Raw genomic sequence first — 14,763 nt, forward strand, 5'->3', positions numbered from 1 at the left:
GGTTTGCAGATCTAACCCTTCTGGCGGACTATCTGAGGCTCCTTCCCACCATTCCAGAGCTGCTCAGACAGCTTCATTTCAGGAGGTTTCATCAAAACCTGTCCACTCTGGGCCTGACAGGGTTTCGACTGTTGTCAGACTCCTGCTATCAAAAGGATTTCCAAAGCCTGCGGCTCAAGCTATTGCCAGCTGCAGACTGCAGTCTTCTAATAAAGTCAGTCAAGCAAAGTGGTCCATCTTTAGACTTTGGTGCAGAAGACAAAACGCCTCGTTTTCTAGACATCAGTGACACACCTGGCAGACTTCCTCCTTTATTTAAGATCCTCCAGAGGCCTCTCTTCCTCTACCATTAGAGGTTATAGATCTGTGCTCAGCTCTGTATTTCATCACAGGGGTCTGGACCTTACCTCAAACCAAGACATCTCAGACCTCATTAAATCTCTTGACTTCCAAACCTAAAGCAGAACCAACAGTTTCTTGGAGTCTTGACATGGTTCTTAAGTGGATCTCGGGACCATGTTTTGAACCTCTTCGCTCAGTCTCCCTCAGGGACTCAACCAGGAAGACGCTGTTTCTTATGGCACTAGTGACAGCTAAGAGGGTTAGCAAACTCCACTCCTTAGACAAAAGGGTGGATTTCTCCCAGGGTGACGCAGTGTGCTTGCAAACTTTGGGTTTTCTTGCCAAAAACGAAATAGCCTCAAAACCCTGGCTCCACTACTTTACAGTAAAGAACTTGATGGAAATTTTAGGCCCAGGGGAAGAGGAAAGACGTCTCTGTCCTGTGAGAGCTCTTAGATATTACCCACTGTATCTTCACAGGACTGAGAAGATCAGAGGCCAGGCGAGCAATTTATGGTGTTCAGTAAAGAATCCTTCCTGACCTCGCTCTAAGAATGCTATCTCGTTCTTTTTAAGGGACCTAATCAGGGAAACTAATTCACAAATTGGAGAGGATTCTCTGCCCTCCCTTAAGGTGAAGGCTCACGAGGTAAGAGCAGTGGCCACCTCGTTAGCCTTCAGGCATAACCTGTCCTTGTCTTCCATTCTCCAAATGACATACTGGAGGTGTAGGTCAGTTTTTGCAATGCACTATCTCCGAGACATTGAAACCACCTACGACAAATGCAGCACTTTAGGGCCCATGTCTGTTGCGGGTATGATGATGTGGGAGGAAGCTTACAGGGCAGCTCTTCCAACTGAATGTAATCTGTCTGGAAGGTATGGTATACCCAATTTACCTACCAGATTTTAGTGAGATAATGGGTTTTTCTTTCTTTTTAATCCGTTAGTGTAAGGTGACAAGGCATTATGGCTGGATTATTTGGTTCCTGGTGCTATGTCCTGGAATAGGGCAGGTTTTAGCTTTGTATGACATTGGAAGTTTGTCCTTAATGCACAGCTTTAATTGACACTTTTGTAGCCAGCAGAATACTCCCAATAGCTCTCTCGCTAGGTAAGGAACAACAAGCAATTATTGATACTAACATCACATATATATCCATAATATATAACTTTAATATTTTGGGTACAGTATGTCCATGAATCCCCACCATCCATCAATGTGGGATTCAGCGATGTAATTACTAAGTTACTTAAATAAAAATGACATTTTTACAATAAAATAAAGTTTCATTTATACTTACCCAGTAATTATGAGTGGAGCCCACCCTCCTCCCCTCACATGGACATTATAGCAAAAAACAAATTGAAACACTTTTCAAGGGTTGTCCTCTCCTTCCCAGAAATAGGGCAGGACCTAGTCACCAACTCGGGTGGAAAAAGTAGAGTATTGCCACAAATTTCAAAAATTCAAGCTGCCATCGAGTAGCAAACCACAGTGATACAATTACTGGGTAAGTATAAATAAAACTCTATTTCTATACAAGTAACTCACCAAGTAATTACATAGCTATAGTTTCGATTTAATGGCAGCTTAGATTCAAAATTTTGCGGGTAGCGCTTCAGTATAGTTTGTGTAGGTGATCAGCCTGCCCCACCAACAGAATATTGACCTAGCAAACAATTCCCATTTGTTTTTTGCCGTCCGTGTTGACAACACCTGGTCTGGCTGTAGCTTTTTTCATTTTCCAGTTATTTTACTGGACTCCGATGGAGGATTCTTTAAATCAACCATCGGAATGTGTATATTGTAGCCTTCAAACTGAAATCTTTCAGGTTGAGTTTTTTCTTATTTTGTTTTATGTTGATTCGGTCATCATCGAGCTGCCGGTAAACGATGCCATTTGCATTGATGGTTTGTTTACCAGTTAGGCTTCTGGCAGCGCTGATAATAGTTTTGCTGTAAACTCGGATGTTACGGCATTCCATTACAAAAGTAAATTGTATGTTATGCATTTTCATTAGGCCATAACTTTGGCAATTTATGAATTGTTTTCCAGCTTTAAACTAGTGATAATAGTTTTGAATTTAGAAGTAATTTTTGAGTATTACGACACTCCATTATAAAATAATTGGTCTAGACACTCTATTATAAGATAATTGGTATATGTTAGGCTTTTCATTAGACTACGGCCTTAATATACTAGCTAATCGTAGATAATAGTTTTGCCTTAAAAGTAATTCTCGGATGCTACAGCATTCCAGTATAAAGTAATCGGTGTATGTTACTCCTTTTCGTTAGGCATTAGCTTTTGCAATTCATAAATTATTTACCGACCATAGGCTACTGGCAAGATGCCGATAATGTTTTTGCTTTAAAGTAATTTTCAGATGTTACGACTGAAGTAATTTTCAGATGTTACGACATTGCATTACTATCTTTCATTAGGCCATAATTTGGGCAATTTATGATTTGTTTATTGACCATATGGTTTGCGCAAGCCACCAATAATTGCCTTAAAAGTAGTTCTTGGGTATTTTGCCATTTCACTAAGCCTGGAACTTTTGCAATTATGATTTATTTACCAGACCTATGCTTCCTGGAAGCCTCCAGTAAATAAATTTTTTAACATGACCGTCACACCTTCCTTTGCAGAACTCAAAGTGCTAGGCAGAAAGTAGTAAGGAGAGAATTGGGGGTTTTTGTTGGCGGCTACAAGTTGATGTTCTTGTCAATCGAGAACCAGCCCATGCTAGGAACCTACAAGCTTGCTGGCACCGATCTCGGGTGCCAGCTCCACCCTCAGCACCCCCTCTCATGCTCTCAGCACCAGCGTTAGCACCCTGGTGCCAATTCTCTCATACTAGCCATCTTACCACTTCCTCCCTCACCTGGCTCCCTTGCTTCCCTTTCCATATCTTTGCCAGACCCCCCTATGCTCCTAGACAGAAGGTCCCTGTCAGACTCCCCACAATTCCTGGGAGGAGGTATTGGCAGACAGCCACTGGAAAGGCGTCTTGTTGGATCTCATAAACCCAGTCCCTGTCAGACTCCCCTAAACCTAGGAGGAGGCATACTTTCGGTCCATGTGAGTCCGAAAGGGTTTTGCTCCCAGATAGTTACCCCTCAGTTGAACCTGTTGTCCACAGGTCTCGATGGACAGGCATTGAAAAGGCGACCATAAGGATGTGCTTGCCTCAGTTGTAGTGGCGCCGATGGGTTTTTTTTGTTTAACGGATCCCAGTTTGAACAAGATAAAGATTCCAGTGTGGACAAGAGACTCCATTGACACTTTTGGGATCCCAGTGTGGTTAGTTATGGATCACAGTGTAGACTAGTGATGCCAATGGTGTTTTTTCAGATTTATCTCAGCTCTTGTAAAGATATATTTCCCAGTTTTGGTGTGTCAGTGGTTGTTGTCATTGCTCTCGGAATGTGGACAGAGTCAGAGAGCGCCCAAGTTCTGAGCTACCTAGTTCCAAACTCCCGAGTTTCGAGCTTCCAAGTTCTGAGCACCCAAATTCTGACCTCCCAGCTTCTGAGCGCCCAAAATTCTGAGCTCCCAACTTCTGAGTTCCCAAGTTCCGAGCTCTCATCTCCCAAGTTCCAGACTCCCGAGTTCCGAGCTCCTGAGTTCCGAGCTCCCGAATTCCAAGTGCCCAAGTTCTGAGCTCCCGAGTTCGAACTCCTGAGTTCCAAGCTCCCAGGTTCTGAGCTCCTGAGTTCAGAGCTACCTCTTCTCTTTTCTTCGTTGGTTTTGTCCGCTCCTATGCTTTGTTGGAGACCATTGAGCGCCAACTTAATTTGTTGGGCCTGTTACACCATCCACCGAAAGTCTAGTGTCCAAGTGTCCAGTGTCAGAGCACCCAGCACCAGAGGCTTAGTGCCTTGGATTGTTTCCGTGCCCTGTCATGTACGGACTTGGAAGAGTATTTTTTTCTGCTCTTGTTTTGTATTCTCTAGAAGTAGATCTCTGGTGCTGTCTTCTACTGTGAGATTCACACAGTTGCGTGGACTGTCGCTCCCAAACAACGCCATTCCGACGGTAGTTTTTGAGCGCTTGACTTTTTTTTCTTGTACTCGGCTCCTGACAGTGGGCTGCATGACCACAGTTCTTCATTTTTCTATCTTAGGCAGTAGATGAAGGTCAAGAGGGAGGCAATCCAGATAGTTTTTTCACCCATTCTCCAGGGTGTTTGGATAGGAACTTGGATATGCAGGGAGCACTCTTCCAAATCCCCGTCCGAACTCCAGAGTTTTTTTTTTTAGTTCCGCCTTGCAGTACAGGGCTTCCCAATCAGAAGTCTTTGCTTCAACCTCCTCCTGTTTACCAGCTCTTCCTGCATTTGACTTCCCCTTTTGTCTGGGCGTTACTTCAATCTTTACATGTCGACTGGCTTCTTCATTATCTTCGAAGAAAAGGGGATCGGAGGCTCTTGACAGTAACCTTTACCAGGACAGGGAAACACAGTCAGACACACCGTGTTGTTTCTTTGCCCAGGTTTCTTTAGTCGGATTTCCAGTGGTGGCTGTCTGAACATGACTTGTGCAAGGGAATTCCTTCTTCTGCTGAGCTTAGTTCTAGTCTTCTTCTCAGCACCTCAGATCTAGGTTCAAAGGAGACCATTTGAAGAACTGGGAAGATGTCCAGGACTCTGGTCCACAAGAAGAACGGAACCTCACTTATACTTTGGAGAGCTAAAGCGTTTCTCTTACAGCCCTAGTACTGCTTGACCCTAGCTCTGTGGTAGTCTGTTTGGATTAGACCTCAGTCCTAACACATCTACTTAAGCAGGGAAGCTGGATCCAGCGTTCCCTCTAGACCAATCAGCAGAGTTCTTCCTCTGTTGACAGATCAGTCAAGTCTTCTAGTCATTTGATTTATTCAGGGACTAAGGGTTGAAGGACGTACTGGGCCGTCAGAAGCTTGTCCTTCGCATCATGGCCTTTCAATCCCCTGAGTTGTCAGAATCTCTATTGTATGAAGCAAGCCAACCTTGGACCTGTTTGCCTCTTCAAGGAACCTTCTATATGGTCGAGGAAGCGCTGACTGGTGGACTCTTCATTTCTTTCCCCCAAACTGTCTCTTCTCAGACAACCTATCTTCAGAGATACTACCAGGGGGGTCCACTCTTGCCCAGACAGGCACTGGACTGTCCATAGGATTGTCTTCCGAAGAGTCTTCAAGACGTGTTGCAGAGACTATTACAAGATTCAGAAGTCACTCTCTTCCTCTGTCTCCCAGACTTAGTGGTCGTCCTCCAAAGCTGGTGTCTTGGACTCTTTGTCTCTTCCTTTTAAACACCTCTGACCCTGCTGCAGATTACCTCTTTGTTTCTGAGAAGATCTAGGTTCTCTCGCTTTCCTTGAAGAGGTACTGATCCATGCTTATCTTTGGTTAAGCACAGAGTCCTGGATCTTTCATCTACTTCTCAAAGACCTTGCAAGCCTTTTTCACACCCAGCTAGGAAGCAAAAGGTGTGTTATCCTCATTTTTGTCATTTGATTTTAGGCAAGAATGAGGATCCATCCAAGACCTGGATCCGTTCTTTCTCCCTTAGAGCTTAACGGACATCCTTGGCTTCCAGGAGCTCTGTCCATCTCCCGAATTCCTAACTCGCCTGGTGTCCAGCTCGCCTGACACCAGCTACAACCTTGCATCAGTGCATGCTCCAAGCACCCAGGAGCGCTCACCAACTTTGAGGGAAAAGAGTGAACTCTTTTTCCAATTAGAGTTTTTAGGTATTTATTTGAACAGGACTTAATAGTCTAGAGGACTTTCTTGTCCCTTGATGTTTGGTCGAGAACCCCTCTCCTGTGGATTAAGATCGCATTATCCTTCATCCTTAAGAGATTTCTGAAACACTCTCAGATTCAGAAGAACAACTTTGCCTCCTTGAAGTAAAAGCTAGGATCATCTGTAGCTTTCAGCTTTCAGGCACATATATGTCCTTTACTTCCATTTGGCATCGGCCTCCTGGAAGTTTATTGTCCTTCACGTCTCACAGGCACATATGGCCACAACTTCCATTGTGCATCGACCTACTGGAAGTATACTCATCCTTTGCATCTCACTATCTTAAGAAGTGAAACCTGAACTTCTAGCTCCGCTGGCACCCAGCTCTTTGGGCGCCAGCTACAGTCTGTCGCCAGCTTTAGGGCTTCCAGAGCCTCGAGCTGCTAGCTTGCCTGGCATCCAGCTCACCTGGCACCAGCTACAAGTCTGGCCCCAGCGCCTAGAGCTTCAGGCTCCCCTGGTGCTCACCTCTCCTGGCACCAGCTTTAAAGCTTAAGGCATCTGTGATTTCCAAGCAGTTTGCCTGGTACCCAGCTCTCTTGGCGCCAGTTACTGTCTGGCACCAGTGATATTTATACCAATCCGTGAACTTCCACAGCTTGCTGGCGCCATCTCCAGACTGGTGCCAGCTAAGTAGCGTGTAAATTCTGCAGTACCACGGGATAGTGACTGGCATGGTATGGCAAGAGGAAGCATAAGATTTTCTCCTACTATCTCTTCACCTTCTGGTGAGGTACAGTGGCGGCAAAATTAATATTTACAGCGAAAATACAAAAATAATCTTAACATCAAATGTTTGTCAACTTCAAAATTGTGCGGCAGTCATACCACTGTTACCATGATTTGTCGTATGGTTGGCAGATTCCTTGGACCTATATGAGTGGGTGACAGGATCTGGAACAAGTTGCTCCATCAGCCCCTGACTTGCACATTTTTCAGTCATCTTTGGCAGCCCACAGCTCAGTTTGTCATTGACATAACAAGACGCCATAAGCTTACAAATGAAAAAAAGGCCCGTGCCCTTGCCCAGCTGGAGCAGGAAGTCTCTGTGATTCGTGTGGCCAGAGATATTGGTGTCTCTTGCCAAGCTATTTGCAGTCTGAAAAAGGCGGCAGCTGGACTCCCACTAGGAGCAGTGCCACAGCGGAAACCAGGTTGCGGACGGAAGAAGACCTCTCCAAGTACAGATAAAATTCTGAAGAGGGAAGTATTGAAGTAATTCTTCAATTATAGCAGCTGCACTCAAGAAAAAGCATCCTGATGTTTGGAAACGTCGCTGTTCATGAACGGTACAACATCGTTGCGCAGTGTGACCTGGGACTACCGTCTGCCGTTTGCTGCAAAGAAGTCCGCTTCCTCACAGATAGCATAAAGAAAATTTTTCTTTGTTTTACTTTCTGCAGGAAATATAAAGACTGGACCAAGGAACAATGGCGTGACATTATTTCTCAGATGAATCAACCTTCAGAATGGTTATAATGCCATCAGTGTTGTGAGGAGGCCCTGTTAGTGTGTCCAATGTTATCATCACAGGTTTAAGTAAAAATCGTGAAGCATCCACAGTGTGTTATGGTGTGGGGCATTTACTGGTAGATAAGCATTAGAGCTGGGTTGTGTTTCTTGCCCTAAGGGGAAACAATGAAACAACTGGAACAACATATTTAGAAGTGGTTAAGGACCACATGTTATCATTTTACAGGTTACATGATGAAATTTAAATTTTTATGCATGATGGGGCTCCATGTCACAAGACTAAGACAGTAACAAAGTGGCTTGCACTTTGAAAACTATTTACCTGTTTTAGACTAAGGCATTTCACCTGATTTGTCCTTCAATTGAAAGCCTGGAAAGTTATTAAATTACACAGTTGCAGGTGCCCAGCCCTCAAATATGGCTGAGCTTAAGAATAAGATTGTTGACATGATGGCACTATAATGGACCCTCAGTATTTCATGATCCTTGCCGATTCCATGCCTAAGCATCAGGCTGTATTCAGGCTAAAGGAGAGATGACTCAGTCTGGCACCATGTATCTTAATAAATAAGTACAGATTTCTGTTTGTTTACTTATCCACAGCTGTTTGCTATTATTTTGTGAAATATGTCAACATTATTTTTGCTTTTAAGATTATTTTTGCTGCCACTGTATATAGTTTTTTAGGGGCCAGGGGCCAGATCCCAGCCCGAGAAGAACCCTAAAAGAGTTCAGAGGTCTGGTTAAACAAATCATTTATAACTAACTAACTTTAGGGGCCAGGAGGTACAAAGTACCTGGAGCACCCACCACTCTCAGTGGATGGGTTGTGGTGTTATTTCAGTGTAGGTGACAGTGTATCTGGTTGGTTTTTTACATTGGTACTGTGCCCAGGGCAAGGACACCCATTAAAGTTTTGCTGGCTATTGGATAACTCCTTAACTGCATAACTTTCACTGATGCTTTGGTAGCCATCGGAGTACTCCTTCACGACAAAGCTCCCACTTAAGTAGAGGCGACCCTTGGCTCTACTGCCACGCCACCACAGGTTAAGTTGAGCGTCAGCCAGTTGCAGTTTTATACTGCAGGCTCTCTTAACTAATAAGGAACGACAAGCATTGTGTTCAGTGCTAGCAACTTTTCTATTTCAGATTCATTACATGACTTAATGTTTTTGGAGTAGAATACTATGTCCATGTATCCCACTCATGTCAGTGTGGGATTCAGCTATGTAATTACTTGGTAAGTTACTTATATGAAAATGACATTTTTATAATAAAATAAAGTTTTATATATACTTGCCACGTAATTACAGAATCGGAGCCCACCCTCCTCCCCTCTGATGGACATAACGCATAAAATGAAGAATTGTTTGCTAGGTTGTTCCAATATTCCGTAAGTGGGACAGGCTAATCACCTACACAAACTATATTGTAGCGCTACCTGCGAAATTTTGAATCTAAGCGGCTGTTAAAGTGGAAACTATAGCTATGTACAGTAATTACTTGGTGAGTATATATAAAACTTTATTTTTTTATAAAAATGTCATTTTATTATAAAAGTGTCATTTTCATGCTTTTAAGTGTAAAATTGGTATGGAAAATTTTTATAATGTTTTTTACCTAAATGTGATACAAAGGCAGTACAGTTACTGTATTACAGTACTGTAAATGTTTTTTCTAATATTTCTATGCACTTTTCTTTGCAAAATTACAATTATAGCTGCCATACTATCATAAAAGATAAGAACTAAAACCAACAGCAATCCCTGGTTATATTTATGAGCAAGTAAATAAAAAGATGTCATGGGATAGAGAGAGGCAATACATTCCCCCCATCAAGTCTCAAGGCAGACTGATCCCCTCTGTCCTGTGCTGAGCTACTACAGTTGCCATAAGTCATGTATGGACCATTAAAGTGACATGCACATCTTTCCTGCTAAATTCATCCAAATTGTATGGCGCATAATATTAATACTCATATTAGTTAGCCCATCCATCACTCAAAACCTGTTATAGATCCTCATATGATCATGCCCTTCCATTAAGGGTTAAATATTTGACCAGGCTAGTGTTTCAGGTGCTACTCTTATTGAAGGAACATTCATAATGTCAGAGCAGTTGGTACTTAATTTAGTTTTATGACAAATTTGTTACTTGAGGATCTGTTTAATGTGGTGCAGTAAAAGTGCAATTCAGTTTTTTGCCGCTTACTACCTTAAGTACACTCGGAAACCACAATCTCTGACCCACCTAGGTCCTGCTCCGAGTTTATGAGCGGGGCCTTTCTGGACGGCAGGCAACGCCAACTATCACGGATTGAAACACACTTGAACACCTTTTGAACTCTTCCGGATTTTGCTTTGGGTGTTTTTTTTTTTTTAAATTGTGCTGCATAAAATGCAAAGCAGTCATGGTATGATTATATAGACAACACTGTTGAATTCAACAACCTGTATAATATCGAAACTAAGAGAAAATGCCGAAACTGCCGGGTTGTAGTTAGAAAAGGGGGGAGGGGAGGGAAGGGTAGAATCTGTGTGTTGTGTGTGTGTGTGTGTGTGTGGAAATGACATTCTGAAGCAGTGGCACACAAGTGGACGAATCACAGCGCCGACCAAACTAACGTAATGAGTAGGAGCAGGACTTGCCTTATCTTGGTTTAAAGTCTGCTGAAAAGGTAGTGTGCTTTGTTGATGTGCCATTCTCTCTCTCTCTCTCTCTCTCTCTCTCTCTCTCTCTCTCTCTCTCTCTCTCTCTCTCTCTCTGTCTGTCTGTCTGTCTGTCTGTCTGTCTTTTCCCATATATTTTATGAGTGTTATGTATTTTTGTGGTCATTTGGAGAGAGATAATGAAGATGATGATGATAGAGAGAGAGAGAGAGAGAGAGAGAGAGAGATAGACACACGCAGATTCTACCCTTCCCTCCCCCTCCCCCTTTCCTAACTACAATCCAGCAGTTTTGGTATTTTTTCTTCGTTTCGATATTATACAGGTTGTAGAATTCAACAGTGTTATCTATATTATCATGTCATGACTGCTTTGCATTATATGCAGCAAAATCACAAAAAAAAAAATGCCCAAAGCAAAATCCGGAAGAGTTCAAAAGGTGTTCAAGTGTGTTTCAATCCGTGATAGTTGGTGTTGCCTGCTGTCCAGAAAGGCACTGCTTATAAACTCAGAGCACGACCTAGGTGGGTCGGAGATTGTGGTTTCCGAGTGTACATAGAAATCACATATGAAAATGGTAAAGCCCATAGTCCGCTAAGAGCAGCTATGTAGTCGCTTTGATTTAAATCCAAGATTTTTATTTTGTATAGAGCATGCAGGTACGTATATTGTACAGGAGTGTACTTTTATATCTTTAAGTTAATTATTTTTATTGACTGTCATTGTAGGTGCTTTCAGACCCAGGCACAGGGGTCCTTCACACTGCTTCTATTTCATTCTGGCTGAATTTAAGTGGTTTTCTCTGCAAGGCTGCTCTTTGCTGCAAACATGAGTCTTGCTTAATGAGTGGAGTCCACCTCCTGGAGGTAATATTATTCAGGAAGGATTCCAGATCAGGTAAGAATGTTTTGGGTTTCATGCATGAAATCTTTTCTGGATTGGTTGAGTGGATTCTTTTTAGCTGAACCACCCACCACCCTATTCTTAATGTGGGAATCAGCTATCTTTAACAGTAGGTAAGATTCATCCCAAATAACATAAATTTTCATAATAACATTTATTATTTGGATACATACCTACTGTTAAAGTAATTTCTCCCCCGCCCTCCTACTCACCTCCCAATAACTTAGTGGGCTGTCATGAAGAATTCTGACAAGAGCTAAAATATTCAAAACAACTTGTGGAGAACAGGAACTAGACAGTCATTTGGGCCAGCCAAGTAGTCCTCTTTTATTTGAATGCCAACTCACTTGCCACCGTGAAGATGTACCTATCTTTAACAGTAGTTATATATCCAAATACCGTAATAAGTTTTATTATGAAAATTTATATTTTAGTTTTAGACTGGATTTTATAATATTTTGAGGCTATGTTTTGCAGTAAGTAAGAGACAAAATATTGTTTATGATGGAATTCATTTGCATCCTTTAGAGTATTTGCTGATATTTCAGTTTTGTTTTGATATTGGTAAAAAATTTAAATAGGCAAAGTTCATTCAGTTATTTTGTTATTGTATGGCTCCTAGTTGTATTACAGTAAACATCTGTTATTGAGAACTTGCAAGCTTAATTTCCATTAATGGTCAGGTGTTAGGAATGATTTTGTGAAATTTTTTGTTTCACCTCAACTTTTATTTTGTGATTGTTATTTGAAGCCTTAACTGAAGCACTTTTTCCCGAACAGCTAATTGGCAATATTTAAATAATCTTGCCTTCTGGCACCTCTGGGTTACATGGGGCAAGTGTGAGGTGGGCTTCCACCTACAGGCAAAAACAGGAAACAAGGGGAAGAGTTGGTGAGGTAGAGGTATGGGATTCAATGCACTTGTTTTCCATTCTTTCTCTTTCTCTCTTGTTCCCTTCCTCCCTTTCCTTGGTGATTTTGAGTCTCCCAGATTCTTTTCCTCTGTGTTTATTTCTCAGTCTGTTTCAACTATTTTCCTCCAGATATTCAGTTCCTTAGCTTTGAGTTGGAGAATGATGATGACACTGTTTAGTTGGTTAAGTTTAGTGGACTAAAAGGAATGATTCTTAAGAGTGACCTTTGTAATAGTTTTAACAAGTTTGTAGTTGTTTCCGTCTAAAGAGTCTATTTCTCATGTTCCTAATAAATAAAATGGTTAATTGAAGTTAACTTTGCACTTGTCAAAGTTGTATGCTAGCTATTGTGTCTAGCATGCTCAGTTTGATCTAGTTAGCTAATATCTTTCCTGATAAATATATTTACTGTATCAGCTTTTCCATGCTTTTTTTTCTATTTAGGTAAATTTAGGTGAATTTATACAGTATGAGAAAATATTCATTATATATGGTGTTTAATGCTTTCAAGGTATTGTTGAATGTTACTTTTTAAAAATATTGTTTTCATTAAGGAACATGGAAATTGTGCAGTGTCTCCATATAAGAAAGAGTTTGCAATAACAGGCATATCTAATTACAATCTGACTTTATGAAATCTGGTTGAAAATTTTCACTGGTCTGAACAGGTGATATCCAAGAAGATATACAATTCAGTACATGGTTGTTTTTCAAATAAGTGGGGTTTTAAAGTTGTTGATGTTTATTGGGGTGTTATGGATAGTCTCATGTGCTCATTTAAAAGAGATGCAGAATGTAATATGAAATATCACTGAAGTAAATCTCATAATTTTGAAAGGTCATTTTGTTCATGAGACTTACCTGTCAGATATATATATAGCTGTAATCTCCGAAGTCCGACAGAATTTCAAAATTCGCGGCACACACAGTGGCCGGTCAGGTGGTTAGTACACATTCCCGCCGCTGGGAGGCTGGCATCAGGAACCATTCCCATTTTCTATTCAGATTTTCTCTGTCGCCGGACTGTCAACACCTGTTGTCAGTTCCCCCGCCATTTGGATTTCGAAATTTGTTGTCACTTGAGTATTTTGGTTGTTTTTGGTATTCGACTTGGATCTGTGACTTGGCACACGCTTTTCTGGACTGTTTTTGATTTTGCCTTTTGACTTTTCTTTAAATAAGATGTCTCCCTCTAGCTATCGTGTCTGTAGCTTGGTGATTGTAAGGTGAGGCTATCGAAGGCTTCGGTAGATCCTCACTCTTTATGTATGAAATGCAGGGGTATGGAATGTTCTATGGATAATCGTTGTAATGAATGTGAGGGATTATCTGAAGGGGAGTGGAAGAAGTATGAATTCTATATGCGGAAATTGGAGCGTGATAGGTTGAGGAGGTCTTCCTCCAGGAGTGCATCTGTAGACGGACAGTCAGGGATTTCTCATGTTAGTAACCCTGTAGTTTTTAGTCCTAACCCTGTAGTGTTGCCTTCGGGCCCTGAGGTTGTTGCTGCAGAAAGTGGTACCTTGGCTCTCGTGTTGGAGTCAATTCGCGCTCTTGAAACCAAAGTGAATGCCCTTCAGGCGCAGAGTGTTGATTGTGTTAGTGCCCCTAGTGTTGTGGAGGGGGGCGTCAGATCGGCCCTATAATGCTTCTAGGCCTGGACCTCTGCCGAACTCCCAGGATCCAGGGAGGGGGCATGTCGAAAGCCGCATGAAGGTTACAGGGACTTCCCACCGATCTGACGTCCCTTCGGCAGGTCCTGATGACTCCACCCAGGCTGCCAGGGATCGTGCACGGGCACGCATCCATAAGGATTGCCTCTCGTCCTCCAACACGTCCTCCCCACGTCGGGGTTGGAGCTCTCGGTTGGACTCTCGCCCTCTTAAGAGAAGCTTGAGAGGAGAGGACGCTTCACGTCCTCTTCCTCTAGACGTTTTGTGCTCTTCCCCTGAAAGTTTCGGGGATGTTCCTCCGCAGAAGAAGTTTCGATGTGCTACGGATGATGACGCTGCTCGACACCCCAGTCGCGCTAAGGCAAGGGCTGGAGCTTATTCTCCGGTGAGAAGGAAGAAGACGTCTCCTCTCCCCTCTCCTTCTCGCAGGTTCAGCCCTTCTCCCGAGAGAGCTGTTTCTCCAACACGTCAGATTTTGTTGGGCTTGCAACAGACTGTAGAAAGGACAGGCCTCGTCGCAAGGATTTGCATCTGCCTGTTAAGAAGTCCAGGCCTTCGCCTTCGTCACCTGCTTCGTCTTCTTCGTCTGCTAAATCGCATGAGGCTTCTCGTCTTTCACCTAAAGAAGGTATAAAGGGGCTTCCTACTCGTCTTCCCCGATTTGAAGAGTTGGACGTTTCTCTTAATACGCGCCAGGAGCGAGTGTCTCGCGCTTCGCGCGCTCCTCACGCTTCACGCGCGCCTCACCTTGACTCTCGGCGCGCTCCCAACCAGGACGCTTCGCGCGCGCCACACCGTGAAGCTCTTCCCGTGTCCAGCCATGGAGCTGCGCGCGCTTCCAGCCAGGACGCTCCTCGCACGCCTCGCTTTATCACTTCACGCTCTTCTTACGTTGACGCTACACCTGCAGTGCTTCATGACGCTCAACTTCCCGCTTCGACTTCTGACGTTCTTCAGGATTTAGCCACGACTTCTTCTAAGCACGAGAGGT

At 43.0% G+C, this 14,763-nt stretch overlaps 1 long non-coding RNA gene across 5 annotated transcripts in view; it reads left to right on the top strand.

Annotated features, from left to right (window-relative positions):
• LOC136833450 (uncharacterized) overlaps window positions 1–14,763 on the top strand; it is a 71,958-nt gene that overhangs the window by 28,760 nt on the left and 28,435 nt on the right. For 4 of the 5 annotated variants that reach the window (XR_010851475.1, XR_010851471.1, XR_010851474.1 and 1 more), the window contains exon 4: window positions 11,011–11,179. This is a non-coding gene — a long non-coding RNA (uncharacterized lncRNA). Of the gene's footprint in view, window positions 1–8,928; window positions 9,122–11,010; window positions 11,180–14,763 lie in introns of all 5 variants that reach the window. The other variant, XR_010851473.1, reaches the window with a different exon arrangement.

The sequence above is a fragment of the Macrobrachium rosenbergii genome, chromosome 51 (assembly GCF_040412425.1).
Source record: "Macrobrachium rosenbergii isolate ZJJX-2024 chromosome 51, ASM4041242v1, whole genome shotgun sequence".
Classification (NCBI taxonomy): domain Eukaryota; kingdom Metazoa; phylum Arthropoda; class Malacostraca; order Decapoda; family Palaemonidae; genus Macrobrachium; species Macrobrachium rosenbergii.